Source organism: Micropterus salmoides, unplaced genomic scaffold, assembly GCF_014851395.1.
Source record: "Micropterus salmoides isolate LMB-PRFRI ecotype aquatic unplaced genomic scaffold, ASM1485139v1 Ms_hic_scaffold_12, whole genome shotgun sequence".
Taxonomy (NCBI): domain Eukaryota; kingdom Metazoa; phylum Chordata; class Actinopteri; order Centrarchiformes; family Centrarchidae; genus Micropterus; species Micropterus salmoides.
The window spans coordinates 23,666,346-23,685,935 of record NW_024040263.1 but is presented as its reverse complement, the minus strand read 5'-3'; the positions used below and the strand labels follow the sequence as shown (position 1 = coordinate 23,685,935).

Sequence of the window (19,590 nt, the reverse complement as noted above, 5' to 3'; positions counted from 1 at the left end):
CTTGTCAGATTATTTTGTTCCTAACACAGAAGTGAACGAGGAGCAGAGGACAGGAGCTATGGCTCACTACATCAGGGTATTATCTGTATTCATTTTACCTTACTTCTCTTTATCTTTCCTTTACTCCTCCTTTATCTCTTCATGCCTCATTTTTATGAAATATAGTCATTGGTGTTTTTGTTTTTTTCATCTGTAGACAAATGCCTTTCCGTTCATTAAGGTTGAATCTAATTGGAGGAGGGACAGAGTGGTCTCCCTGAGGTCCTCTTCAATGGCGCCAATATCAACCAGCTGGGAATGCATTGTGGATCAGCTGTAGAGACAGGCACACGGGTCCGATAGGGTACAATCAGTGATCAGTTTAGGTCCAGATTGAGACAGTAAGGTCTAGATTTTGGCTGATTTAGTCCAGTTTTTAGTCCACCTGGATCCTTCAGGGGCTGCTTGCCTTAAAGGACAAATAACGTAACTAACTTAGGACCAGATGCTATTGATCTTGCAAAGTAACAAGGCAATGTAAATAGATATCATCATGAAGATCTCTTCTCAGGTGCTCAGCAGGATAGAATAGTTTGGAGTCTAGGGGTGGGATGCATTCATGCTTTCGTCGGTGAAGCAGCAGCAGTAAGGGTCCTTGTGAAACTCTGTGGACAATCAAAGCATGTGGCTTTTAAAAGGAACAGTTCTGTCTCTGTGGTCAAAGGGTGCTCGGAGTTGATGGGGAAAAAAGGCATCAAGGGGACTGTTAAGATACACCCTGTTTGTTTGGTGGTGTGTGCATGATTGTGTTTGTGCACCTACAAGTGCGCCTGAGTGCATGTGGGTGTGCGTGGGTGTTTGTGTGAGCGCGTGAGTTCGCTTTTCTTCAAGAGTTCAGGTTATTTAGCAGCTGATGTGTCTTTAGACGGACACAAATACATCCAGTCCAAGACTGATCCGCTTCAAGTGGACTTTAAGTGTGCACCTTGACATCAGACCAGGAATCCGCAGTGCGGTTCAGGCTCATTTAAACTAATCTCATTGTAGTCAGCACAGACTCATCCAAAAAGAGTCCATTCCCTCATCTCCCTCTGCAGGCCAGAGCTTGAAAGACGCAGAAGTCTCAGAGGAAGGGGTTGTGGCTGTGTGTCTGTGTCTGCGACTGAGTGTGGGGCGCCGGTCGTGGAGAAAGGGGAAGCAGGGGCTGTGGGAGGTTAGAGGGAAGGTCCAGGAGTCCGGCAGGAGGTTGCGTGAGAGAGGAGGGGAGGGTGGGTGGCTGGTGGTGCAGGGGCAGGGGCAGTGACGGGCTGTAGGAGAGCATGTGGGGGGGCAGTGGGGATGTAGAGGATGGCCGCATTTGGTTGAGGGTGAGGCGAGGCTGGTCGCAGTGGAAGGGGTTAGTGGGAGACGGAGCACTCAGACCTGAGGAGACAGAATTCGGAGAACGTTTTAATAATAGCACAGTCATGTTTCTGCAAGTAGAGCATGTTCTTGAATAGCTGTTTGTTACCTAAGAGGAAGGGGTTGTTTGGCATCTTGCTAGGGGGGTTGGAGGGTATCAGAGCATCTAAATTGACCAGCGAGGCCCCCGTAGGTCCCAGAAAGGCCTCTGGGGTTCGACACACACGTGTGACGACGCTGAGTGGGGGTGCTAGCCGAGACAGGTCAAACATCTCTGGGCTGGCCGACTCTCGTCCGTTGACCTGGGGTTTCACCGAAGGTTCTGTCCCAAATGGATCTGGCTTGGAATCTGCTTCAGCAAATGGGTCAGAGTCTGCCTTTACCCCAAACAGCTCTGCGTCTGCACCGGTAAATGAAAAAAAGGTTATAAAATTGTCATAGAGGATGCAGTGTGATGTTGTAAGCTGCATGGGTGACAAATTAAAGGAACACAACATGCACACATGACATAGTCAGCTCTTGAACAGATTCATTACTCCTTGTCACTGATATTGTGTTTTTGATGAAGGTGGTGAACATGTTTCTCTAAAATCTTCTTCTTTTCTCAACTAGGTTGAAGTCTGGTAACGGTGAAGGCCATATGATTCAAATAATTTTTAAACCATCCAGTGAGCTCTCATGCCCTACAAGGAAGCTTATGAATTTGTTATTGTGAAGGAATTATTTATGCGTACTAACACACAGGTTTCCCCAGGTCATGATAGGATCAGTTGCTTAGCTAAAGTAAGCCAAAGTTGACAGCCGGGCACTCTTCAAATCTCTAGGTCACACGCAGTCTCTCCTGTCTGCCTGCCTGTCGACTGACTGACGCAGCTGAGTTTATAATGATGCACTGAAGTAACCTGCCTGCTGTGGATTTTTGCTTTTTGCACTGTGTGGACTGCATGAACCTTGTTTTGGACTTTATCTGCATCGCTTTGTGTACACCCTCAGTTACCGTGAGTGTTCAATAAATATTGCTAACTGTATCCTGCTCTCTGGTGTCTTGTGTTTGGGCTTAAATCTGTCAGTCACTCGGCCGATCATGACAAGGGGTGAACAATAACCTTATTTGGACACTTAGTGAATTTCTGTAGATCTGGTAAGGATATATTCCACAGACAGGAAGTATCCTTCAGATTTGGTGTTGGCATTTAATGGGTTTCCCTGATGTTTACATGTTTCTTCAGTTATGTTTCTTCATTCGTTTCTTCATTATTTGTCACCCATCTGTATAAGATAAGTGGTAGCAAGTGGATGCATTAACAAGGAATCCTTTCTGTATGTTACAATGAATCCATTGCAATAGTGACCCTGTGACACTTATAATGTTCTGGTTCAGAGACATGTTTGTAGTTTGTGTTTTGTCCTGCACCGCAGTACATTGTAACCACTTTTGGATGCCAAAAACAATGTTTATTTAAAACCAGTTTGAAATAAAATGAAATAAAAGTCTCACTAAAGGAATACAGATTACATTAAACTATGCCAGTGTTTTGGTTACTGTGTCCATTCATAGGACATTTAATGCATTACATACATGCATTACAATATTTCCTTATTATTATTTAATATTTTGTCAATTTTATATATTTATAAATATATATATATACACTCATTAATATTATAAATATGTTATTTATTTATATATTTATACAAATCCTCTCCCCCTGTAATATGTTCGGACAACACAAATCCAGAGTCATGAACATGTAAATAACTGCCACATTGTTTTGTTTTTCTTTTAAACATAGTTTGACAATTCTTTTATAAGTTTTATGTGTTTATTCCATATTTAAATATTTTTAAATCTATTTCTGTAAACTGTATCTTTATGTCTAGCACCTGAGCCCTATAGCAAATTCTTCATACATGTAAAATACTACTTGGCCATAAAGCTCTTTCTGATTTTGATTCTGATTCTGATACACACTAAATGTGAACACCACAGTAGGCTACCTTTGGTGTTGCTGCTCTGTGTGCATACAGTATGTTATCTTATAGTCAGTCTACCAGCTGTCCATAAGCAAGATTTTTTTCTTTCCAACCACAATCAATGCAGGAGACTTACTGCTTCTGTATATCTAAATGTACAGTAAAACCCACAGTGCTTCTGGCTTGTGGGACTACCTGTGGGACTTGCAGTTTGAGGCGAGGACACTTGAGGGACCTCTTGTTTAGGCTTCTCTTCTTCCTGATCAGCAAAGGGATCTATCCCATCACCACCTGCATGACAAATTGAAATCAGCACAGTCTTAAATATTTGGGCTGGCACTGAAAACTACAATGTCTTTGCACTTTGATGGTGCTGGTGTTTGTGAAAGGTACCTCCGTCTGTCGGGCTGTCCCACTCATGATTGACAGGACTGGAGGAGACAGGCGCTGCTTCCCAGGGGTCTGCATGCGAGTTGGCACACGAAGCCCAAGGATTGGATGCGTTGGAGGATGAGGGAGGGGCAGTCCAAGGGCTGCCAATCACAGGAGTGCTGGAGTGGACTGCTGTGATGAGAGATGGACGGAAAAACACAAAACTCTGTGTGAAACTTCAAAGACACACAAACTTACAGAATCGGAAAAGACACCGAGAGATACTGTAAGTCCAGTTGGCCTTTATGTGTGTGTGTGTGTGTGTGTGTGTGTGTCTGTGATGAACCACCCACCTACAGAGTCCCAGGGGTCAGAGGTGACATTACAGGTGGGCTGGGTAGAGTCCCAAGGGTCAGTACGTGGAGGTGGGGCCTCAGATGAAGGGCCAAATATGTCCACCAAGTCCAGCATGGCTGACTACAGAGGGAGCAAAAGGGCTTTCTGTAAATCTGTGCCAAACATTTCTATTACTGGATGTACCGTTACAGTGATTATATAATGCAGGTGACACATACTTTAAAACACAATTACTTATTCTTGCATGTCTTACAGAAACATTTAGATGGACAGAAACATTTACTAATTTAGCTGACACTTTTATCTAAAGCGACTTACAATTGCTATACATGTCAGAGGTCGCACGCCTCTGGAGCAACTAGGGGTTAAGTGTCTTGCTCAGGGACACAATGTTGGATGTCTCACACCTCATTACACCATGAGATGATCTTTACTTGATCTATAATCTTGGGACACCTATTGTATTTTGTAATGAATTAAAAGTATCAGTTAAAAGGCCAAAGTGATGATAGACAGGACAGACAAACAAGGTGATCTATGACATGTATCTGACCTTCTGAATATGCCAAGGAGTTTGTGAGAAGCTTCATCTTATGGAGCACATAAAAGTACAGAGAATTCTACGATAAGCAACACATTATAACCAATTACGAGCCGCGGGGACCTTTACATAAGGCAGCTGGTGACTCTGATTGGCTTGTTGACAGGCCAGTGAGTAAGGGAGCTGGTGCACTAAAAGATAAGGAGTATACTCTCAGGGAAATGTCATGCTGAGCTCAAGGTTAGACAAGACAAAGTCATTATCATTCAGCAGGCACCTCTTTCTCCTCTCTCAGCTCTACAGTTTTTCTCTCGAACCTCGCTCATTATGCTGATCTGCATCTTTTTGTCTCTTTTCCCTCCCAATCGCACAGTGTGCACTATAAACTCCACTTCATTCTCTAAATGCCTGCCAACAACCACCTACTAATGCACCTGTCCACCTCTCCATGCGAACACACACTCACATGTGGCATGCATGCACCCACACACACACACACACATACTGTACAGTGGACACACACACACAAACATTTTTAAATTCACCTCCTCATGTGTCCCTGACTGGCTCTCTCTCCTGCTCTCATCCAGGGCCTTCTGTAAAAGAGACTCGTCTCCTTGGCGACAGCATTGCTCCTGCAGGGGCGGCATCGTGACATCATCAACATTACCGCCACGGCAATGAGCATGGATGCACACACACACACACACACACACGCACACACACACACACACACACTGCTGTTTTACCTTCTGACTCTCCTCCCTGCTCATAGCTAAGGCCAGCTGGAGCTGCAGCTCCTCCTCCCCGCTGGTCTGAGGTCGGGCTTGCTCCAGGTCTGAGGCGGCGCGAGGAGACGAGGACGAGGCTGCAGAGTGAACAAGTGAGGGAGTTTGAGGCAGGGAGCAATAGTGGTGCGTAAGGAGAAGTGGTCAGATTGACGTGGGGATGCATGAGACAGGGGGCACAGGAGGCGTTGATTTGAATATTTTCAGGCCTACGCTGCAGTATTGATAATCTATGCGGTGGATTGGGCAAAGTGCTGGACTACAGCACAAAATGCATTTCACCAGGGATCAGCCTGAATACAAGTTAACACTTCATCCATTTATTCACACATTCAAATAAAATAAGATGTTCAGTGTCTCAGATAGGTTCAGACTTTAAATCGGATACAGTTAACATTTTATGATAACAATGACAATGTGAAAACAGTCACTTGTAGTGGTGAACCTATAATGAATTATCACCTGAATCTGCAGCTCCCCTCAGCTTCACAGAGTTTTATAGTGAGTTTAAGGGCAGGTTCACACCTAAAGGTCCGGTTTCTGCATAGAACTAATGTGAGGATGCAACATTGTTTAAATTTTCTAGTGGTTTGTGTTCACAAAGGCAAAATCTCTCCAGAAATTGTAAATAAAGGTAATGTGGTAGAAATATCATTTGATTATTAGTCAGCGGGTCAAAAACAAAACCCTCCATGTACTTACATACTACAGTACTTTGATGTACTGCTGAGCCAGTTTTTTTTTTTTTCTTTCACACGACGCTGCAGTTCACTGGAAACCATTCTCCTTCATTTTTGCTGAATATTTGTAATACATCAGTGTTCTTAAGCACCATTGTAATTGAGGAGCAAAGGTTTGTCCCCTGCTAGTCGACATTTTGGTGGTAAATGCAAAACCAGTTCACCAGTCACTGGAAACAGCATGAGAAAACCAATGAAATGACACATAGAATAGTAGACTTCCCATCAATGGTTCAAATGGTGTTCACACCAGATATGACCCGCTCCAGATGAACATCTCGGGTTACGTATGTAACCCTTGTTCCCCGAGAAGGGGGGTGACGACACTATGGGAACGCCTCTGGGCGTGGCAGGGCTGAACATGAATGAAACTACTCCAATCCTATTGGTGTTGCTAGAACGGTAGCGTGTGATGGCGTAACTGGAGGTGTATATAAGCACGCCGGCACACAGGACACATTAGCCCTTTTTCTAAATGTAAATGCTCCGTACTTGTATAGCGCCTTTCTTCGCTTTTACACTACATCTGCATTCACCAGTCACACACATTCATACACTGAGCCTAAGTGCTCAAACGGAAACTAACATTCACACTCACTCATACACTGGCGGAATAGCCGCCAGGGGCAAATCGGGGTTCAGTATCTTGCCCAAGGACACTTCGACACGCAACCAGGGGGAGCCAGGGATTGAACCGCCGACCTTCCGATTAACGGCCAACCCGCTCTACCTCCTGAGCCACAGCCGCCCCTAACAAGCAAGGCACTGGTGAGGTGAGGTGTGGCGGACCGACGCAGTGTCTCGTTCCTCTTCTCGGTGAACAAGGGTTACATACGTAACCTGAGACGTTCCCCTTCGAGGGAACTCGAACTGCGTTGGTGACGACACTATGGGAACGAGAATACCCACTTAGGCCGCGCCGAAACCCCGGCCGAAACCCCAGCGTGCAGAACCTGACGGCACGACTAGGAGGAGAGCGCATGGGTGCCGGGTGCAGAAGCAAGGTCCAGACTGTAGAACCAGATGAAAGTGTGAGGGGTGGCCCAGCCAGCCGCATCACACAAGGAAGGCCCTAGAAGCCGCCATGCCTCGAATAGAGTGCGCCCTTACGGCCATAGGTGAAGGTAACCCACGCACCTGATAGGCCAGGGAAATAGTCTGAACAATCCAGTTGCTGATCGTGTGTTTGGAAGCAGGGAGCCCAGCCTTGGGGGACCCGAAACACACCAGCAACTGGTCTGCTTTCCTCCACCGGGAAGAGCACAGAGTGTAAATACTCAGTGCTCAGAGCAGATGAAGTCTCCCGCCTGCAGCACCGTGGACCCTGCCATCCTGGATGGGACCTTAGGGACATAGCCTGGACAGGGATGCAAGATGGCTCTGACCCTCTGATGGGGTAGGAGCTGGATGACGGCTGGGCCCTCTCTCGTCTCTCCACAGCCGTCGCCATCCTGGCCCCTGAACGACGAGGGAGATATTGCCGGAACGCCTCTCCTTGCGTCCTGGCATGCTGGAACCTGTTGACGACGGCGTCCACCGCCTCGCCAAACAGGCCAGAAGTCGCGATCAGTCAATAGCGCGGGCCGTCTCCTTCGTGACTCTAAGCGACAAGTCCGTAGCTCGGCGGAGCTCAGCAATATACTCAGAGGGGCCTGCTCCCTGCTCCCGCCATTGTGTGTAGGCTTGCACCAGCCTGGCCCGTCGCCATGTAATCTTTGCCCACCAAAACAGATGTCATACGATATGGCTTGGTAGGTAGCGCCGGCACCTTGAGGGATGATGCATGACTGGGCGAAAGATAGCTAGCCAAAGCATCCTCAACCCTGGGCATCGTCCCATAGCCAAAACCCTTGACTCCTGCTACGTCGCTATAGACCCGGAGCGGGGGAGTAGTCAGACGAGCTGAGAAGGGCTTGTCCCAGGACTTGCACAACTCATCATGCAAGTCCGGAAGACAGGGATCCTGTGCTCTCCCTGTCCTGCCATTGGGAGAAGAGAGCCGCACGGTACCTCAGCACCCTCAGGGGCAGGACCTCGCAATGGCCGCAAGCAGCCCCCTCGAGAGTTGCCTGGGCATGTGGCATCCCCAAACAGGAAACACAGGTATGAGTGTCGCCCGCCGTGATGTAACGTGGGCACGGGAAAACACATTGCCTGAATTGCTCACCAGCCATCTCTCTGTCTGCCATCCTTCCAGGTAACAGTTTGGATACTGTAGTCCTTCTTAACATGCCAGAGTGCCTGCTGAATAGAAAAGAGCTAATGTGTCCTGTGTGCCGGCGTGCTTATATACGCCTCCAGTTACGCCGTCACACGCTACCGTTCTAGCAACACCAATTGGATTGGAGTAGTTTCATTCATGTTCAGCCCTGCCACGCCCAGAGGCGTTCCCATAGTGTCGTCACCGACGCAGTTGGAGTTCCCTCAAAGGGGAACTCTGAGACAGCAAATCGAGACCACGCCTTTGAGGCGGACCAGAAAGAGGTTGTTTGATCTGCACCAGAGTTCAAGTCCAACGTTCAAACCAACATACAAAAAAAACACACCAAGGAGGTAAACAATCCAGTGTGTGAGAAAATGCTCTAAAAACCCCAGTCCCATACAAAAGCATGTGTGCTACTCTTTAATGTTTGTCCCCATCCTTAAAGTCTCTTCAATAAAATTGAAAAACATTGTTTGTAAACACATCAGTTAAAGCATAAATATCACCTTATTAGTTCAGATAAAGAACCATAACTGGCGAAAAATGGTGGTGCATTGAGCAGCTGAAGATCCAGATTTTTCCCTCGGGAGAGGGTGGAGACCAAAAACAGAGCTAAAAGAAAGAGAATATTGGACTTGATTGATCATGTTGCTCTGTACTGCTGGATATGTAATTAAGCTACTGTTTGCAGTTTGTCATGAACTTAAAAGGTGATGATATGTTAATGTTGTGTTCACATCTTTTTTCCGCTGCCCCCAACTGGCCAAAAATATTATTATTAAAAATATTATTGCAGGTTTAAATACTCACAGTACTCACAGTTAAAGGAAGAGGGAGAGCCTCTGGAGCGGCTGAACTCCTCCCCATAGAGCACAGCCATGCTGGGCTGGCTTGTTCGCCTGCCTGGGTGGTAGGACGGGGGGATACCTCCGTACACACCCCCCACCCCCTCCGCCTCCTCCGCCTCCTCCGCTGCCTCCCCCAGCCATTCGTTCCTTGGTCTTTAGGGCTTGACTTCTCTCCTGGCGGAGCCGCTCCTCATCCCGGAGCAGACATACCAGTTGGCGTGCTTTTTTCTCTTACATTGGCCCCCTGGTCTCTGCCATCGCGGTCCACGTACTGGAAATCACGTAGCGTCTGAACCACACATAGACAAAAGATCTTTTAGAGATTAACTTTAACTTTCAAAACTAATTATGATTTAAGTCGTCGTTAAGAACATTCAGGAAAACCTCAATAATCGGATCCTTGGGAATAATGATATTCCAGTTTGATCAGAGTATGTATGGTATGAAAAAAATTATAGTTGGTTTGATGATTTTCTGAAAATGTTAACTCCTGCTTTTTATATTTTTCAGTTATGCAATAAATATTTACTCTTGACTCAACAATTTCATCTCAAGAATCTATTAAAAAAAATAGCTCAACCTGTTCAAAATAAGAATTCTTTCAAATTTTCTTTTACTAGTTGATTGTTTTCTTCACTGTTAAGTGTTTAATGTAAGTTTATTGTGTTGGGTGCAGTGATGAAATGTACTCTAGGAAGAGTAGCGGTTGTTAAGGTAACAACTAGTGAAGATTCAAATGATCAGTAAACAATAAACCAGCTCTTCTCCTGAGATGTTCAGATTTCTCTCAGTCCACTACCTGAATAGTGAATGCGTTCTCACGGCACTGTTGGGCCACTCTCTCTGATCCTGTTTTTCAGCAGGTAATCCAACAGAGTCAGCGCCTGGAGGAAAACGCTGATTACAACACTGGTACTGCAAAATTTGTATTTTGTGACATCTCAATTCTACACATTGCATTTGTAAAAAGAATACATACATATTATTAAATAGAACTACTGTATAGGGATATGAGCAATGAAATGGATACAGGAACAAATGGTTTAACAAGATGCTTCCTGTAGCGCCTGAAGATGGCACTAAAGGAAGCATCAGGAGTCATCCTCTGAGGGACCATGAATGTCTACACAAGCTTTCACGGCAATCCATCTGATAGTTGTTGAGCCATGCATGGCAGCTTGGCTAAAACCTGAAAGTGGAGGAAAATAGGAACAATCCCAGGTTCCTCTTCAACACTGTAGCCAGATTGACGGGAAAACCACAGCTCTAAGGAACAAGGTGTCCCTCTTGACCTCAGTAGTGACATTTTTATGAACCATTTTAATGTTTTTTTTGTTATTAGAAATAAAAATAATAACAGCACCTCCTGTCTTCAATGGATGCCGACCTGCCCTTAGTCTCCTGGGAAGCACCTTTAAAACTCAATCGATATTTGGACTGTTTTGCTACCATCAACCTTCACCAACTTACTTCAGTTGTGTCCTTGTCCAAACCAACGACGTGCCTCACAGACCCCATCCCAACCAAACTGCTCAAAGAGGTTTTGCCATCAGTTGGTACTTCTTTGTTAAATATTATCAGCCTTTCTTTAACAACAGGCTATGTACCTCAGTTTTTTAAGGAAGCGGTTATTAAACCACTTCTTAAAAAGCCTACTCTTGATCTAGGGGTTTTAGACAGTTACAGACCGATATCTAACCTTCCTTTCATATCCAAGATCCTTGAAAAAAATCGTGGCAAATCAACTGTGAATTTTTTGCATAGCAAAAACTTATTGGAAAAATTTCAGTCAGGTTTCAGAATGAATCATAGTACAGTCCTCCGAGGCACATTGTCACATCTCTTAAGTCTCTCCAGTTAATACATAACGCTGCTGCACTCATACTGACAAGAATCAGTAGGAGAGATCATATCACCCCTGTTTTAGTAACTTTGCACTGGCTCCCGGTAAAATTGAGAATTGATTTTATAATACTTCTTCTTACATACAAAGCCCTTAATGGTCAGGCACCATCCATCTGAAAGAACTCCTTACACCATACTGCCCCACTAGAACACTGCGTTCCCAAAATGCAGGGCTTCTTGTAGTGCCTAGGGTCTCCAGATGTAGAATAGGAGCCAGAGCCTTTAACCATCAGGCACCTCAGGTGTGGAATCAGACCCCTGTCTGGGTTCGGGAAACAAATAACATTTCCATATTTAAGAGTAGGCTAAAAACTTTTCTTTTTAGTAAAGCTTTTAGCTAGGGATGGTTTTTCTGTATTTTGTGAGAAGGCTTATAGTTTGGGCTAGGGTATTTTATGAATTTTTATTTATTTATTATTAGTTTTATAATTGTCTATTTTTATTGTTGTTTTTTAAAGTGTGTTTCCTATGTGTTGTTAGCCTTTTTTCTGCAAATTCTACGTGTCTCTGTTTTCTGTGAAGTGTACTGGGACCACACAGCTGGTGATTTTACACTTTAATAAACTTTGACTTGACTTGACTTGACTTGACAAACATGTGAACAAAAGTACAGGGCAGGAAGAGAGGGGCTAGAGAGGGACACAGGAAGAAGCAGCAGCAGACAGAAGCGTGAAGGTGAAGTGTGTTTACGGAGGGAGAAATTTGAATAAATGATTAAAGAAGCAAAATGTGAAGGGAGGGAAGAGGTGGTGAGTTACCTGTGGTGAGAGGGAAGTTAAGGAAACAGTAAAATCAAGAGTAAATAAGCAGAAAGGAAGAGAAACACATTTACAGAGAGGATTTATAATTAAATTAAGTAGTGATTTCTGACATAAAAAGCATGTCTTCATGAGGTCACCTTGTAGACATGTCTCCAGTTCTTGCCGCTGTCGTTGAGACGTTTCCACACCATGCCCATGACCTCAGCAAATGCCACCACATTGAAGGTCAAGTCAGCGATCTCTGACATGAGAGACGAGGACGGGCCCCATGGATCGTTCGAGGTGGCCTCGCGAACCTACACGTCACATATATGCCAGTGCTTACATTTCATGCAGATAATGTTCTTTTTCATCCAGAGTAGTAGTGTCATCATCATCAGTGAGAGATCAAAAGTGTAAAAAGTATGTTTTCTTCTGATGTGTTTTGATCTGACGAGAGTTAATTTAGAGGAGTTTACCCTGCCTCCCACATAAAAGATGCTGCACATCAATAACACCTGAAGGAGTTCATTTGTTATACCTTGATCTCTGCTTCTGAATAGTTGTGCACAATATTCTTCACCTGCCGGCGCAGGGCTGAGGTTGTCATGGTGACAGGTGATGAAGGATGGAGAAAGTGAAAAACAAACGCTCAACAGGTGAAGAGGGCGGGTGACAGGGGGAACGCAGGCTGGCGGAGGAGAGGAGCTGTAGCTATGGCAATGAAGGCTCCTCTTCTCTTTCAGGGGTCACCGGATGCTCCTATAAGGGACAGACAGAGAAAATGTAGGACCAAAAATACAACCAACAAGTCACTCTCACTCTTTTAAGGCTGATCTAGACCAGTTTTTAAAGTCTGACATTGTGCCCCACAGCGTCAATGGGATAGTAATGTTTGGAAAATGCTTTGGGATGTCGACAGTAATGCTGCCTTTGAGACACCTTGGAAATCGGAAATCTCCCAGCTGAAGTTTCCAGCCTCCAACCTCAAAGTGAACAAAAAACATTGCTACGTCTAACTACATCAGTTGTTAATTTGCAAAAGTCCTATATGTCCTAATGTTTTCACATTTTTTTTTGCCATTTTTAATGTTTTCCCGAATAATCTTTGTGCAGAAAAGACATCTGCAATTAATTTACACACAGAACAGGTTTTACTATATTATAGTAGGGCTGGGTGATATGGCCAAAAATGTTATCACGGTAAAAACATTTCATATCATTCAATATCGATAATTATCACGATAAATGTCAAATCACTATTTCTTTCAATTTTAAAGGCAGATTTTTGCTCCTGAGTGAAAATTGAAGAAACCAGATGGTTAATTATGTGGATAAACATTTCTTTATGGTCAGAATGTGACAAACACTTGACATCAAACAGTGGATCACTTCACAAATCTGAGCTAGAACATTAAAAATTATTATCTTTTTCAACAAATATGATTAGTTAATCTTTTTTCAGGCCTCTTTTTTTCAACAAAATAAATATTTTTATAGAAAAATTAGGTGCTAATTTGTTTGTGATTCAAATGATTTAAAGCAAATATTTATTGACGATATATTGAACATTTATTATATTGTTATTGAGGAAAATTATATTGCGATAATTATCATTATTGTTTTATTGCCCAGCCCTATATTATAGTATGAATTATTTTAATTAAATACAGGCAAATATATTTTATGTTGCCTTTTAGTTTATGGTTTACCATTTACGTGTGCTTCAATAGGAGCTAGCATTGTTGTGTGGTGTCCTTCAACTGCTTCTCGTGAAGTCGGGGTACATGTTTTTGCTCCACAAGTAGGAACTCTGACTTTGAGTGATGTTCCATTGTACCTTTTCTAGTGGGATGTTGGAAACTTCTGAGTTCTGAGTTGTGTAGAACGCATTTCTCTGAATTCAGTGAGTAATGCTGTGGGCTACAACATTTTTACTCTATACTGGTTTACATCTTGGCAAAATTGCACCATAATAAGTATGTTATGCCAAATGTCTGTTCAGCCAAATATCACTGGATTACTTTGATACTGAAGAAAACTTCAGATGATTCTCAGGCAAATTCTAGAGTTAGAAGGAGCGTATTTTTTCTGCGATTTCTAACTCATTATAACAATGCTAACGTGCTGATATTAAGCAGGTATAATGTTTACCATGTTAACCATCTTAGTGTAGCGTGTTAGCATACTAACATTTGCTAATCAGCCCTAAACACAAGCTACAGCTGGGTCTGATGGGAATGCCATTACATTAGCAGGTATTTGGTCATAAACCAACCAAAGCTGAAATCTGTCCCTGATGATGGCGCTAGAAGAAAAGTTAAACCAAAGTGATTACAATTCATCCTGAGGGAAACATGAACAACATTGCCATCCATGTGGAGTTGTTGCTAGCATGGCTCAAGGTAAAGGCTGCACTAGTTGATTTGATGATGGACGATGTCGGCTGAATGAGTGGCTCATAATTATTTCCCAGTCAGGAAGTAGGTCACACAAAAGCTCTGGCACTCAGGTGTCTGATGAAGCCTCTTGGTAGCTTAGGCCAACACACACACACACACACACACACAACCCATTTTTCTATTCCACATTCATATTTCGGAGAGGAATCAAGGGAATTGATCATCAAGGGTTCCTGTGACACTTCTCCTCTGCCTGTGACTAAGCCTTCACAGAACAGACATAATTCACCAGACCAAAGCTGAACTAGGGTGACCTCACTAAACTGTCATTAAAGAGAGTGATACTTTGCAAATCAAACATCATTTTGATCACAACATTGTTTTGTTCTTCTTTTGAAGGAAGTTCAATATTGAATTAAAGCTGCAAGCAGTGTTGGGCGGGCCTTCGTACGTGTAGCATGTCGAGGTGTGAGGTGGTTGCGTTGCAGATTCTGGAGCTCTGCCGGTGCAGCTGTGAATTTGCCACGCGTTTTGGACGCTGCACAAAGGTGTTAAACGTCAATTCCTGGGTCCCTTTTGTGGCGCTACAGAGCACTTGGCGCTATGACTATAATTGAATATCGGCATGTAGATGTGTTCCGAGCAGGACTGTTATCAAGCACGTAAAGTTTGGTACAGATTTGAGCGTGTCCAGTGAAGTAGTGACAAATTCCATTTTCATGGCAAAGCATGGAACTTTTCTGCCACGCCACGGATAACATCATGCTTTACAAGATGACATTATCAATATGTTAAGGATTTTCTGAAATAGTAGAGTAGATAAGTAGATACAGCCAACCTGCAAGAAGTGTTTCATCAAAGCATAGAAGTAGTTACATCCTTTTTCCAGAAGCTGGCGCTATGGCTTTGAGTGAATATTGCCTTGTAGATGTGTTGAGGGCGGGACGCAACCACGTAAAGTTTGGTGCAGATGTAAGCATGTAGACTGAAGTTACAACAACTTCCTCTTTGGGACAAGTTGATATGGCCAACCTGCTAGAAGTAATACATTACAGCGCAAAAAGTGACATTTCCTGTTGCCAGCAGGTGGCACTATGACTTTGAGGGATATGGATGTGTTCAGGGCGGGACTCTTATTATCCATATCAAATTTGGTGCAGATGTGAGCATCTATATTGAAGTTATAACAACTTCCTGTTTCTTGGCGAATTGTTGATTTTTGACGCCACACCACGGACACACTCGTGGACGAAAACTCACCATTTGTAGAACTTTTAATCGGCAATGGGTTTAGAGTGCACAGTGAAAATTGTCGATCGGATTAATTCTCTAGGAGGAATTCATTAAAGCGGCGGCGCAGTGCTGCAGCGGTGCTCCAGCTTCCTCCCACCAACCTAGTGCAGACTAGGTTAATTGGTGTCTCTAAATTGCCCTTAGTTGTGAATGTGAGCGTGAGTGGTTGTCTGTCTATGTTTAGCCCTGCGATGGACTGGCGACCTGTCCAAGGTGTACCCCGCCTTTCGCCCGATGCCAGCTGGGATTGGCTCCAGCCCCCCGCAACCCTGTACACAGGATAAGCGGTTGTCGATGGATGGATGGAATTCATTAAAGCACAAAGTGTATAAAAATTACCAAAAATGGGCAACTTCTTGTTGGGTGTGGGGCATCACAAAAATTTCGTACATGTAAGTGAAACTTTGCCCCCTGAATTATGTGCAAAGTTTTATGAGTTTTTGAAAAACAAAATCCTTCAGTTCCAATCGGGACCTCGCATGTTTCATGCTCGGGCAAGTCAATCTGATGTGTTTCTTAAGATTATCTTCCCAGGTGTCAGTGCATCATCTGCAACTTCAGATTTTTTAGCCAATTATTTCTGTTTTCTAATGATCTGATGATCTGAACAAAAAACAGTTTTAGAACAGGTTTTAGAATTTTAATGCATTGTTTCAATTAGGGATAATTGTGTGCATGTGACGTTCACCTACTTTAAAGATTTTTATTGAAGGCTAAACCACTACAAAGTCTGTAACAATCAATAGTGTCATGCCTTGTCAATGAATTGTCTAAAACTGCCAATATTAGTTTAGCACATATATAATGTCAGCTGATAAGTACAAATCTTGCACAGAATTCATGAAAGAAATGTATCTTATCAGAAATGTTTGTTTATATTTTGTGTTTATGTCAAAGACAAATAGGCAGAAATATTGTTATCAGATGTTTTAAACTCAAATATTGGTATTGACCAAACAAAAGCATAAAAAAATATCTGTATATAATACTGCAATGAAACTCATTTGTATACAACACTACACAAGATACTAGATAATACAACAACATTCAATTTTGTTATATTAATCAATATTTCATAAAGTGTGCAGTATATTTCTATTTGATGATGTAATGATAATAGTAACTAACAAGAAGGAGAAAAATAGAGACTAAATCCCTTTTTGCAGTAATGGTTATGCAATAAGGTCATAATCTGGTGTATTTTACTTGTTTTTATTCATTTCATGCCACATTCGGATTATGAGAAAAAAGGACTCCTGGGCACAGACCCGTAAAAAGGCTTCCCTTCATCTCCCAGTAGGCCTACGCATTTCTCTGGCATCTTTTTCTGAAACATTTTGTAGGTTAACTAGAATTTAAAAGGGCTGCTTTACCTGAAATTCATGTTTTGCTCACGATGGAGATGAAGAGAAAATTGCTCACAATTGCTCTCATTATTTATTTATTTATTTATTAGCTTAGCATAGCCATGTGAAAAAATAAGCAAAAGATAATAAACATAAACAATGGATCAGACTCAGAATTAAAGAACTGGGATCAGACACAAGACAATGTGAGCAAGGCAGCCCTGTGTTTGACTCAAATTTGACTTTCCAAGATAAAGTGGTTCTGGCTTATTGGGCCCTTTAGCTTGTGCCGAGTAAGCCAGAACAGACATTATTAACAGATTGCCACTGCCACAATCATGGACACAAACAATAATGTTTATATTTAACAATTACTGACTTTTAAAAGACTCTTGTGCCTTCTTCATCCTTTAAAATGGATGTCACTGTCCACTGCTGCTCTATGACAAGTTCACAAAGGCTGCCACACCAACACAAGTCACAGGATGCCTCATCCAGCCGAAAAAGCAAACATCAGCAGAAGCACAGAGGAACTGAGATGCACACAGCAGGGACACAAACAGAAAACTCTGAGAGGAGGATGGACTAGACAGAGTGTTTGTGTGTGTGCAAGATAGAGAGAGAGAGAGAGAGAGAGAGAGTGAAGGGCATAAAGAAGAAAGTGAAGCTCAGCAACTTCAGCCCCTATCAACTTTCTGCAAAATCATCTTCAATGCTGTGTTTGGACACACACACACACACACACACACAGATGCACATTCACACAAAGTTTATTAAAGTCTGGCGCTGTATAACGTGTTTGAAACTATTTCTCGGCAGTCCACACATAGACAAACAATCACTCACACCTAAGGACAATTTTAGAGACACCAATTAACCTTGCCTGCATGTCTTTGGATGGTGGGAGGAAGCCGGAGCATCCAGAGAGAAGGGACACGAGGAGAACATGCAAACTCCACACAGAAAGGCCGGGGCAATTGGGGTTTGAACTCATGACATGACATTCTTGTTGTGAGGTGCCACTGTTAATCACTGCACCGCCAGACTGTTTATGTTTATATGTAAAATCTTAATATGAAAGGTACCTAGTAACTATAGCTGTTAAATAAATGTAGTGCTGTAAAAAGTACAATGTTTCCCTCTGAAAGCAGATTAGTAGTATTAGCATTAAACATAAATACTCAAATAAAGTAAAAGCAGGCCTATCCCACAGTTGTAAGTACAGTACTTGAGTCAATGTACTTACTGTAAATATACATAGCTATTTGACTTGTGCTATATATTGCCTTCCTCTTCCATCTCTCCTATTATGAATCCAACCCGTCTAGGCCAGAGCCGAAAAGCAATAAAATAAATGTTATATTTAATGCGATTATTCGACAAGCTAATAACCGACTTGTGAAAAAGTTAAAACGTTGTGATAAATTGTCTGAGTACAACAACATATGTGCACCATTATGTGAATCCACAAACACCAACTGGCGTCATTTAACCAGAAGTAGGCCTACAAAATCCACCCTGAAGCATAAAGTAGTTTTAAACGTAGCCTAATGTGTGAAATGATGAAATATTGTACAGCTCATGCAGTACAGAGACAGACAGGGGTGATGAGGTTACCCAGGGACAAACTGTGGAGCTGCTCTGTGAATAATGCAACAACTCCTGAAAGCGCCCATGCTGGTTTTACTGGGATATGGGTACATTTACTTATTCACGGATGTAAGTTCTACATTCAAATGACTCACCTGGGTGTCATAACTTAGACTGATACTCTCTGAGCCACAAAATCAAGATGGACCAACACCACCAAGAGTCACTCGATGAAATCATCAACTCATGTCGTGATGCTCAACTCTATGGGGTCAGCTGTCTGTAGACACTAATCAGCTGCAATAGCACACTGTGACTTCTGCTTGAGCTGCATTTTTACTTAAAATACTAAACCTGACACGATCATCTGGCCTGATGCCTCAAATTGCACAACACAGAAAACAAACGGCAGCCCGTCGTCCACGTTTATCGTTGCGCATGCGTGCTGTGCTAGGCTACGCTACTGTATATTTAAGGTGGCTATGGAGCGGAGTAGGGCGCCCAGGGGTCTGCATAATGCATTACACCCCATCGAACACACACACACGCTCTTGCAGTGGATTCCCTGTGCGGGTTGCCATGTGTAGCACAGATTCTCGTGGAAGGCTGCCACAGGAGTGAGATGTAGGTCGGCAACATAGCGCAATAAATAGTAGACTGGTATATCCACTTATAATGAAAATGAATGGCCCCAAAAGCCAGCTATGGAGAGGAGGAGTAACGCTTACCTTGTCCATTGCTCATCTTCCGCCTGTTCCACTGAGCATCCTCTCCACGTCCCGATAATATCCCATCCGCTGGGATCGGCTAAGAAGGGCAACCACAATTATACCCCCCTCCGCACCTATATCCGGCAAACGCGAGAGCGGGACGACTGGCGGGTGTTTTTAGGAACCCCTGAATGGGAACGTCAGTGTCTAAATCCCGGCCTATATTCTGGATGATGCGAGCCGCTCGGGCAGGCAGTCAGTGGTGAAAATCCGCATAGGACAAGGATAAGCCACAGCACACGGCTTACTCACTCTCTCTCTCACTCAGGCAGCCTCATCCACACACGCATACGGCACCGGCAGCAGGCCACGCACGCACAGCACACACGGCGATCACAACG

The 19,590-nt window shown here is 43.4% G+C and overlaps 1 pseudogene; it reads right to left on the bottom strand.

The window, feature by feature from the left end:
• Positions 1 to 524: 524 nt before the first annotated feature.
• Positions 525 to 19,543, bottom strand: LOC119899490 (annotated as a pseudogene).
• Between the last annotated feature and the right edge of the window lie 47 nt (positions 19,544 to 19,590).